The sequence below is a fragment of the Coregonus clupeaformis genome, unplaced genomic scaffold, assembly GCF_020615455.1.
Source record: "Coregonus clupeaformis isolate EN_2021a unplaced genomic scaffold, ASM2061545v1 scaf1963, whole genome shotgun sequence".
Classification (NCBI taxonomy): Eukaryota; Metazoa; Chordata; class Actinopteri; order Salmoniformes; family Salmonidae; genus Coregonus; species Coregonus clupeaformis.
In genome coordinates, this window is record NW_025535417.1 from 77,607 (window position 1) to 88,314 (window position 10,708).

The following is a 10,708-nucleotide window of genomic DNA, read 5'->3' on the forward strand; positions in this document are numbered from 1 at the left end:
GTTGTGCTAGCTAAGAGTGGTGGTTGTGTGAGTTGTGCTAGCTAACAGTGGTGGTTGTGTGAGTTGTGCTAACTAACAGTGGTGGTTGTGTGAGTTGTGCTAGCTAACAGTGGTGGTTGTGTGAGTTGTGCTAGCTAACAGTGGTGGTTGTGTGAGTTGTGCTAGCTAACAGTGGTGGTTGTGTGAGTTGTACTAACGGTGGTTGTGTGAGTTGTACTAACTAACAGTGGTGGTTGTGTTAGTTGTGCTAGCTAACAGTGGTGGTTGTGTGAGTTGTGCTAGCTAACAGTGGTGGTTGTGTGAGTTGTGCTAGCTAACAGTGGTGGTTGTGTGAGTTGTGCTAACTAACAGTGGTGGTTGTGTGAGTTGTGCTAGCTAACAGTGGTGGTTGTGTGAGTTGTGCTAGCTAACAGTGGTGGTTGTGTGAGTTGTGCTAGCTAACAGTGGTGGTTGTGTGAGTTGTACTAACGGTGGTTGTGTGAGTTGTACTAACTAACAGTGGTGGTTGTGTGAGTTGTACTAACGGTGGTTGTGTGAGTTGGTACTAACTAACAGTGGTGGTTGTGTGAGTTGTACTAACTAACAGTGATGGTTGTGTGAGTTGTACTAACTAACAGTGATGGTTGTGTGAGTTGTGCTAACTAACAGTGGTGGTTGTGTGAGTTGTACTAACTAACAGTGATGGTTGTGTGAGTTGTACTAGCTAACAGTGGTGGTTGTGTGAGTTGTACTAACTAACAGTGATGGTTGTGTGAGTTGTGCTAACTAACAGTGATGGTTGTGTGAGTTGTACTAACTAACAGTGGTGGTTGTGTGAGTTGTACTAACGGGTGGTTGTGTGAGTTGTACTAACTAACAGTGGTGGTTGTGTGAGTTGTACTAACTAACAGTGATGGTTGTGTGAGTTGTACTAACTAACAGTGATGGTTGTGTGAGTTGTGCTAACTAACAGTGATGGTTGTGTGAGTTGTACTAACTAACAGTGATGGTTGTGTGAGTTGTACTAGCTAACAGTGGTGGTTGTGTGAGTTGTACTAACTAACAGTGATGGTTTGTGTGAGTTGTGCTAACTAACAGTGATGGTTGTGTGAGTTGTACTAACTAACAGTGATGGTTGTGTGAGTTGTACTAACTAACAGTGGTGGTTGTGTGAGTTGTACTAACTAACAGTGGTGGTTGTTGTGAGTTGTGCTAGCTAACAGTGGTTTTGTGTGAGTTGTGCTAGCTAACAGTGGTGGTTGTGTGAGTTGTGCTAGCTAACAGTGGTGGTTATGTGAGTTGTACTAACTAACAGTGGTGGTTGTGTGAGTTGTGCTAGCTAACAGTGGTGGTTGTGTGAGTTGTGCTAGCTAACAGTGGTGGTTGTGTGAGTTGTACTAACTAACAGTGGTGGTTATGTGAGTTGTGCTAACTAACAGTGGTGGTTGTGTGAGTTGTGCTAGCTGACAGTGGTGGTTGTGTGAGTTGTGCTAGCTAACAGTGGTGGTTGTTGTGCTAGCTAACAGTGGTGGTTGTGTGAGTTGTGCTAGCTAACAGTGGTGGTTGTTGTGCTAGCTAACAGTGGTGGTTGTTGTGCTAGCTAACAGTGGTGGTTGTGTGAGTTGTGCTAACTAACAGTGGTGGTTGTGTGAGTTGTGCTAACTAACAGTGGTGGTTGTGTGAGTTGTGCTAGCTGACAGTGGTGGTTGTGTGAGTTGTGCTAGCTAACAGTGGTGGTTGTTGTGCTAGCTAACAGTGGTGGTTGTGTGAGTTGTGCTAGCTAACAGTGGTGGTTGTTGTGCTAGCTAACAGTGGTGGTTGTGTGAGTTGTGCTAGCTAACAGTGGTGGTTGTGTGAGTTGTGCTAACTAACAGTGGTGGTTGTGTGAGTTGTGCTAACTAACAGTGGTGGTTGTGTGAGTTGTGCTAGCTGACAGTGGTGGTTGTGTGAGTTGTGCTAGCTAACAGTGGTGGTTGTTGTGCTAGCTAACAGTGGTGGTTGTGTGAGTTGTGCTAGCTAACAGTGGTGGTTGTGTGAGTTGTACTAACTAACAGTGGTGGTTGTGTGAGTTGTGCTAACTAACAGTGGTGGTTGTGTGAGTTGTGCTAGCTGACAGTGGTGGTTGTGTGAGTTGTGCTAGCTAACAGTGGTGGTTGTTGTGCTAGCTAACAGTGGTGGTTGTGTGAGTTGTGCTAGCTAACATGTGGTGGTTGTGTGAGTTGTGCTAACTAACAGTGGTGGTTGTGTGAGTTGTGCTAGCTGACAGTGGTGGTTGTGTGAGTTGTGCTAGCTAAGAGTGGTGGTTGTGTGAGTTGTGCTAGCTAACAGTGGTGGTTGTGTGAGTTGTGCTAACTAACAGTGGTGGTTGTGTGAGTTGTGCTAGCTAACAGTGGTGGTTGTGTGAGTTGTGCTAGCTAACAGTGGTGGTTGTGTGAGTTGTGCTAGCTAACAGTGGTGGTTGTGTGAGTTGTACTAATCGGTGGTTGTGTGAGTTGTACTAACTAACAGTGGTGGTTGTGTGAGTTGTGCTAGCTAACAGTGGTGGTTGTGTGAGTTGTGCTAGCTAACAGTGGTGGTTGTGTGAGTTGTGCTAGCTAACAGTGGTGGTTGTGTGAGTTGTGCTAACTAACAGTGGTGGTTGTGTGAGTTGTGCTAGCTAACAGTGGTGGTTGTGTGTGAGTTGTGCTAGCTAACAGTGGTGGTTGTGTGAGTTGTGCTAGCTAACAGTGGTGGTTGTGTGAGTTGTGCTAGCTAACAGTGGTGGTTGTGTGAGTTGTACTAACGGTGGTTGTGTGAGTTGTACTAACTAACAGTGGTGGTTGTGTGAGTTGTACTAACGGTGGTTGTGTGAGTTGTACTAACTAACAGTGATGGTTGTGTGAGTTGTACTAACTAACAGTGATGGTTGTGTGAGTTGTGCTAACTAACAGTGGTGGTTGTGTGAGTTGTACTAACTAACAGTGATGGTTGTGTGAGTTGTACTAGCTAACAGTGGTGGTTGTGTGAGTTGTACTAACTAACAGTGATGGTTGTGTGAGTTGTGCTAACTAACAGTGATGGTTGTGTGAGTTGTACTAACTAACAGTGGTGGTTGTGTGAGTTGTACTAACGGTGGTTGTGTGAGTTGTACTAACTAACAGTGGTGGTTGTGTGAGTTGTACTAACTAACAGTGATGGTTGTGTGAGTTGTACTAACTAACAGTGATGGTTGTGTGAGTTGTGCTAACTAACAGTGATGGTTGTGTGAGTTGTACTAACTAACAGTGATGGTTGTGTGAGTTGTACTAGCTAACAGTGGTGGTTGTGTGAGTTGTACTAACTAACAGTGATGGTTGTGTGAGTTGTGCTAACTAACAGTGATGGTTGTGTGAGTTGTACTAACTAACAGTGATGGTTGTGTGAGTTGTACTAACTAACAGTGGTGGTTGTGTGAGTTGTACTAACTAACAGTGGTGGTTGTTGTGAGTTGTGCTAGCTAACAGTGGTTTTTGTGTGAGTTGTGCTAGCTAACAGTGGTGGTTGTGTGAGTTGTGCTAGCTAACAGTGGTGGTTATGTGAGTTGTACTAACTAACAGTGGTGGTTGTGTGAGTTGTGCTAGCTAACAGTGGTGGTTGTGTGAGTTGTACTAACTAACAGTGGTGGTTATGTGAGTTGTGCTAACTAACAGTGGTGGTTGTGTGAGTTGTGCTAGCTGACAGTGGTGGTTGTGTGAGTTGTGCTAGCTAACAGTGGTGGTTGTTGTGCTAGCTAACAGTGGTGGTTGTGTGAGTTGTGCTAGCTAACAGTGGTGGTTGTTGTGCTAGCTAACAGTGGTGGTTGTTGTGCTAGCTAACAGTGGTGGTTGTGTGAGTTGTGCTAACTAACAGTGGTGGTTGTGTGAGTTGTGCTAACTAACAGTGGTGGTTGTGTGAGTTGTGCTAGCTGACAGTGGTGGTTGTGTGAGTTGTGCTAGCTAACAGTGGTGGTTGTTGTGCTAGCTAACAGTGGTGGTTGTGTGAGTTGTGCTAGCTAACAGTGGTGGTTGTTGTGCTAGCTAACAGTGGTGGTTGTGTGAGTTGTTTTAGCTAACAGTGGTGGTTGTGTGAGTTGTGCTAGCTAACAGTGGTGGTTGTGTGAGTTGTACTAACTAACAGTGGTGGTTATGTGAGTTGTGCTAACTAACAGTGGTGGTTGTGTGAGTTGTGCTAGCTGACAGTGGTGGTTGTGTGAGTTGTGCTAGCTAACAGTGGTGGTTGTTGTGCTAGCTAACAGTGGTGGTTGTGTGAGTTGTGCTAGCTAACAGTGGTGGTTGTTGTGCTGGCTAACAGTGGTGGTTGTTGTGCTAGCTTAACAGTGGTGGTTGTGTGAGTTGTGCTAACTAACAGTGGTGGTTGTGTGAGTTGTGCTAACTAACAGTGGTGGTTGTGTGAGTTGTGCTAGCTGACAGTGGTGGTTGTGTGAGTTGTGCTAGCTAACAGTGGTGGTTGTTGTGCTAGCTAACAGTGGTGGTTGTGTGAGTTGTGCTAGCTAACAGTGGTGGTTGTGTGAGTTGTACTAACTAACAGTGGTGGTTGTGTGAGTTGTGCTAACTAACAGTGGTGGTTGTGTGAGTTGTGCTAGCTGACAGTGGTGGTTGTGTGAGTTGTGCTAGCTAACAGTGGTGGTTGTTGTGCTAGCTAACAGTGGTGGTTGTGTGAGTTGTGCTAGCTAACAGTGGTGGTTGTGTGAGTTGTGCTAACTAACAGTGGTGGTTGTGTGAGTTGTGCTAGCTGACAGTGGTGGTTGTGTGAGTTGTGCTAGCTAAGAGTGGTGGTTGTGTGAGTTGTGCTAGCTAACAGTGGTGGTTGTGTGAGTTGTGCTAACTGACAGTGGTGGTTGTGTGAGTTGTGCTAGCTAACAGTGGTGGTTGTGTGAGTTGTGCTAGCTAACAATGGTGGTTGTGTGAGTTGTGCTAGCTAACAGTGGTGGTTGTGTGAGTTGTACTAACGGTGGTTGTGTGAGTTGTACTAACTAACAGTGGTGGTTGTGTGAGTTGTGCTAGCTAACAGTGGTGGTTGTGTGAGTTGTGCTAGCTAACAGTGGTGGTTGTGTGAGTTGTGCTAGCTAACAGTGGTGGTTGTGTGAGTTGTGCTAACTAACAGTGGTGGTTGTGTGAGTTGTGCTAGCTAACAGTGGTGGTTGTGTGAGTTGTGCTAGCTAACAGTGGTGGTTGTGTGAGTTGTGCTAGCTAACAGTGGTGGTTGTGTGAGTTGTACTAACGGTGGTTGTGTGAGTTGTACTAACTAACAGTGGTGGTTGTGTGAGTTGTACTAACGGGTGGTTGTGTGAGTTGTACTAACTAACAGTGGTGGTTGTGTGAGTTGTACTAACTAACAGTGATGGTTGTGTGAGTTGTACTAACTAACAGTGATGGTTGTGTGAGTTGTGCTAACTAACAGTGGTGGTTGTGTGAGTTGTACTAACTAACAGTGATGGTTGTGTGAGTTGTACTAGCTAACAGTGGTGGTTGTGTGAGTTGTACTAACTAACAGTGATGGTTGTGTGAGTTGTGCTAACTAACAGTGATGGTTGTGTGAGTTGTACTAACTAACAGTGGTGGTTGTGTGAGTTGTACTAACGGTGGTTGTGTGAGTTGTACTAACTAACAGTGGTGGTTGTGTGAGTTGTACTAACTAACAGTGATGGTTGTGTGAGTTGTACTAACTAACAGTGATGGTTGTGTGAGTTGTGCTAACTAACAGTGATGGTTGTGTGAGTTGTACTAACTAACAGTGATGGTTGTGTGAGTTGTACTAGCTAACAGTGGTGGTTGTGTGAGTTGTACTAACTAACAGTGATGGTTGTGTGAGTTGTGCTAACTAACAGTGATGGTTGTGTGAGTTGTACTAACTAACAGTGATGGTTGTGTGAGTTGTACTAACTAACAGTGGTGGTTGTGTGAGTTGTACTAACTAACAGTGGTGGTTGTTGTGAGTTGTGCTAGCTAACAGTGGTTTTTGTGTGAGTTGTGCTAGCTAACAGTGGTGGTTGTGTGAGTTGTGCTAGCTAACAGTGGTGGTTATGTGAGTTGTACTAACTAACAGTGGTGGTTGTGTGAGTTGTGCTAGCTAACAGTGGTGGTTGTGTGAGTTGTGCTAGCTAACAGTGGTGGTTGTGTGAGTTGTACTAACTAACAGTGGTGGTTATGTGAGTTGTGCTAACTAACAGTGGTGGTTGTGTGAGTTGTGCTAGCTGACAGTGGTGGTTGTGTGAGTTGTGCTAGCTAACAGTGGTGGTTGTTGTGCTAGCTAACAGTGGTGGTTGTGTGAGTTGTGCTAGCTAACAGTGGTGGTTGTTGTGCTAGCTAACAGTGGTGGTTGTTGTGCTAGCTAACAGTGGTGGTTGTGTGAGTTGTGCTAACTAACAGTGGTGGTTGTGTGAGTTGTGCTAACTAACAGTGGTGGTTGTGTGAGTTGTGCTAGCTGACAGTGGTGGTTGTGTGAGTTGTGCTAGCTAACAGTGGTGGTTGTTGTACTAGCTAACAGTGGTGGTTGTGTGAGTTGTGCTAGCTAACAGTGGTGGTTGTTGTGCTAGCTAACAGTGGTGGTTGTGTGAGTTGTGCTAGCTAACAGTGGTGGTTGTGTGAGTTGTGCTAGCTAACAGTGGTGGTTGTGTGAGTTGTACTAACTAACAGTGGTGGTTATGTGAGTTGTGCTAACTAACAGTGGTGGTTGTGTGAGTTGTGCTAGCTGACAGTGGTGGTTGTGTGAGTTGTGCTAGCCTAACAGTGGTGGTTGTTGTGCTAGCTAACAGTGGTGGTTGTGTGAGTTGTGCTAGCTAACAGTGGTGGTTGTTGTGCTAGCTAACAGTGGTGGTTGTTGTGCTAGCTAACAGTGGTGGTTGTGTGAGTTGTGCTAACTAACAGTGGTGGTTGTGTGAGTTGTGCTAACTAACAGTGGTGGTTGTGTGAGTTGTGCTAGCTGACAGTGGTGGTTGTGTGTGAGTTGTGCTAGCTAACAGTGGTGGTTGTTGTGCTAGCTAACAGTGGTGGTTGTGTGAGTTGTGCTAGCTAACAGTGGTGGTTGTGTGAGTTGTACTAACTAACAGTGGTGGTTGTGTGAGTTGTGCTAACTAACAGTGGTGGTTGTGTGAGTTGTGCTAGCTGACAGTGGTGGTTGTGTGAGTTGTGCTAGCTAACAGTGGTGGTTGTTGTGCTAGCTAACAGTGGTGGTTGTGTGAGTTGTGCTAGCTAACAGTGGTGGTTGTGTGAGTTGTGCTAACTAACAGTGGTGGTTGTGTGAGTTGTGCTAGCTGACAGTGGTGGTTGTGTGAGTTGTGCTAGCTAAGAGTGGTGGTTGTGTGAGTTGTGCTAGCTAACAGTGGTGGTTGTGTGAGTTGTGCTAACTGACAGTGGTGGTTGTGTGAGTTGTGCTAGCTAACAGTGGTGGTTGTGTGAGTTGTGCTAGCTAACAGTGGTGGTTGTGTGAGTTGTGCTAGCTAACAGTGGTGGTTGTGTGAGTTGTACTAACGGTGGTTGTGTGAGTTGTACTAACTAACAGTGGTGGTTGTGTGAGTTGTGCTAGCTAACAGTGGTGGTTGTGTGAGTTGTGCTAGCTAACAGTGGTGGTTGTGTGAGTTGTGCTAGCTAACAGTGGTGGTTGTGTGAGTTGTGCTAACTAACAGTGGTGGTTGTGTGAGTTGTGCTAGCTAACAGTGGTGGTTGTGTGAGTTGTGCTAGCTAACAGTGGTGGTTGTGTGAGTTGTGCTAGCTAACAGTGGTGGTTGTGTGAGTTGTACTAACGGTGGTTGTGTGAGTTGTACTAACTAACAGTGGTGGTTGTGTGAGTTGTACTAACGGTGGTTGTGTGAGTTGTACTAACTAACAGTGGTGGTTGTGTGAGTTGTACTAACTAACAGTGATGGTTGTGTGAGTTGTACTAACTAACAGTGATGGTTGTGTGAGTTGTGCTAACTAACAGTGGTGGTTGTGTGAGTTGTACTAACTAACAGTGATGGTTGTGTGAGTTGTACTAGCTAACAGTGGTGGTTGTGTGAGTTGTACTAACTAACAGTGATGGTTGTGTGAGTTGTGCTAACTAACAGTGATGGTTGTGTGAGTTGTACTAACTAACAGTGGTGGTTGTGTGAGTTGTACTAACGGTGGTTGTGTGAGTTGTACTAACTAACAGTGGTGGTTGTGTGAGTTGTACTAACTAACAGTGATGGTTGTGTGAGTTGTACTAACTAACAGTGATGGTTGTGTGAGTTGTGCTAACTAACAGTGATGGTTGTGTGAGTTGTACTAACTAACAGTGATGGTTGTGTGAGTTGTACTAGCTAACAGTGGTGGTTGTGTGAGTTGTACTAACTAACAGTGATGGTTGTGTGAGTTGTGCTAACTAACAGTGATGGTTGTGTGAGTTGTGCTAACTAACAGTGATGGTTGTGTGAGTTGTACTAACTAACAGTGATGGTTGTGTGAGTTGTACTAACTAACATTGGTGGTTGTGTGAGTTGTACTAACTAACAGTGGTGGTTGTTGTGAGTTGTGCTAGCTAACAGTGGTTTTTGTGTGAGTTGTGCTAGCTAACAGTGGTGGTTGTGTGAGTTGTGCTAGCTAACAGTGGTGGTTATGTGAGTTGTACTAACTAACAGTGGTGGTTGTGTGAGTTGTGCTAGCTAACAGTGGTGGTTGTGTGAGTTGTGCTAGCTAACAGTGGTGGTTGTGTGAGTTGTACTAACTAACAGTGGTGGTTATGTGAGTTGTGCTAACTAACAGTGGTGGTTGTGTGAGTTGTGCTGGCTGACAGTGGTGGTTGTGTGAGTTGTGCTAGCTAACAGTGGTGGTTGTTGTGCTAGCTAACAGTGGTGGTTGTGTGAGTTGTGCTAGCTAACAGTGGTGGTTGTTGTGCTAGCTAACAGTGGTGGTTGTTGTGCTAGCTAACAGTGGTGGTTGTGTGAGTTGTGCTAACTAACAGTGGTGGTTGTGTGAGTTGTGCTAACTAACAGTGGTGGTTGTGTGAGTTGTGCTAGCTGACAGTGGTGGTTGTGTGAGTTGTGCTAGCTAACAGTGGTGGTTGTTGTGCTAGCTAACAGTGGTGGTTGTGTGAGTTGTGCTAGCTAACAGTGGTGGTTGTTGTGCTAGCTAACAGTGGTGGTTGTGTGAGTTGTGCTAGCTAACAGTGGTGGTTGTGTGAGTTGTGCTAGCTAACAGTGGTGGTTGTGTGAGTTGTACTAACTAACAGTGGTGGTTATGTGAGTTGTGCTAACTAACAGTGGTGGTTGTGTGAGTTGTGCTAGCTGACAGTGGTGGTTGTGTGAGTTGTGCTAGCTAACAGTGGTGGTTGTTGTGCTAGCTAACAGTGGTGGTTGTGTGAGTTGTGCTAGCTAACAGTGGTGGTTGTTGTGCTAGCTAACAGTGGTGGTTGTTGTGCTAGCTAACAGTGGTGGTTGTGTGAGTTGTGCTAACTAACAGTGGTGGTTGTGTGAGTTGTGCTAACTAACAGTGGTGGTTGTGTGAGTTGTGCTAGCTGACAGTGGTGGTTGTGTGAGTTGTGCTAGCTAACAGTGGTGGTTGTTGTGCTAGCTAACAGTGGTGGTTGTTGTGCTAGCTAACAGTGGTGGTTGTGTGAGTTGTACTAACTAACAGTGGTGGTTGTGTGAGTTGTGCTAACTAACAGTGGTGGTTGTGTGAGTTGTGCTAGCTGACAGTGGTGGTTGTGTGAGTTGTGCTAGCTAACAGTGGTGGTTGTTGTGCTAGCTAACAGTGGTGGTTGTGTGAGTTGTGCTAGCTAACAGTGGTGGTTGTGTGAGTTGTGCTAACTAACAGTGGTGGTTGTGTGAGTTGTGCTAGCTGACAGTGGTGGTTGTGTGAGTTGTGCTAGCTAAGAGTGGTGGTTGTGTGAGTTGTGCTAGCTAACAGTGGTGGTTGTGTGAGTTGTGCTAACTGACAGTGGTGGTTGTGTGAGTTGTGCTAGCTAACAGTGGTGGTTGTGTGAGTTGTGCTAGCTAACAGTGGTGGTTGTGTGAGTTGTGCTAGCTAACAGTGGTGGTTGTGTGAGTTGTACTAACGGTGGTTGTGTGAGTTGTACTAACTAACAGTGGTGGTTGTGTGAGTTGTGCTAGCTAACAGTGGTGGTTGTGTGAGTTGTGCTAGCTAACAGTGGTGGTTGTGTGAGTTGTGCTAGCTAACAGTGGTGGTTGTGTGAGTTGTGCTAACTAACAGTGGTGGTTGTGTGAGTTGTGCTAGCTAACAGTGGTGGTTGTGTGAGTTGTGCTAGCTAACAGTGGTGGTTGTGTGAGTTGTGCTAGCTAACAGTGGTGGTTGTGTGAGTTGTACTAACGGTGGTTGTGTGAGTTGTACTAACTAACAGTGGTGGTTGTGTGAGTTGTACTAACGGTGGTTGTGTGAGTTGTACTAACTAACAGTGGTGGTTGTGTGAGTTGTACTAACTAACAGTGATGGTTGTGTGAGTTGTACTAACTAACAGTGATGGTTGTGTGAGTTGTGCTAACTAACAGTGGTGGTTGTGTGAGTTGTACTAACTAACAGTGATGGTTGTGTGAGTTGTACTAGCTAACAGTGGTGGTTGTGTGAGTTGTACTAACTAACAGTGATGGTTGTGTGAGTTGTGCTAACTAACAGTGATGGTTGTGTGAGTTGTACTAACTAACAGTGGTGGTTGTGTGAGTTGTACTAACGGTGGTTGTGTGAGTTGTACTAACTAACAGTGGTGGTTGTGTGAGTTGTACTAACTAACAGTGATGGTT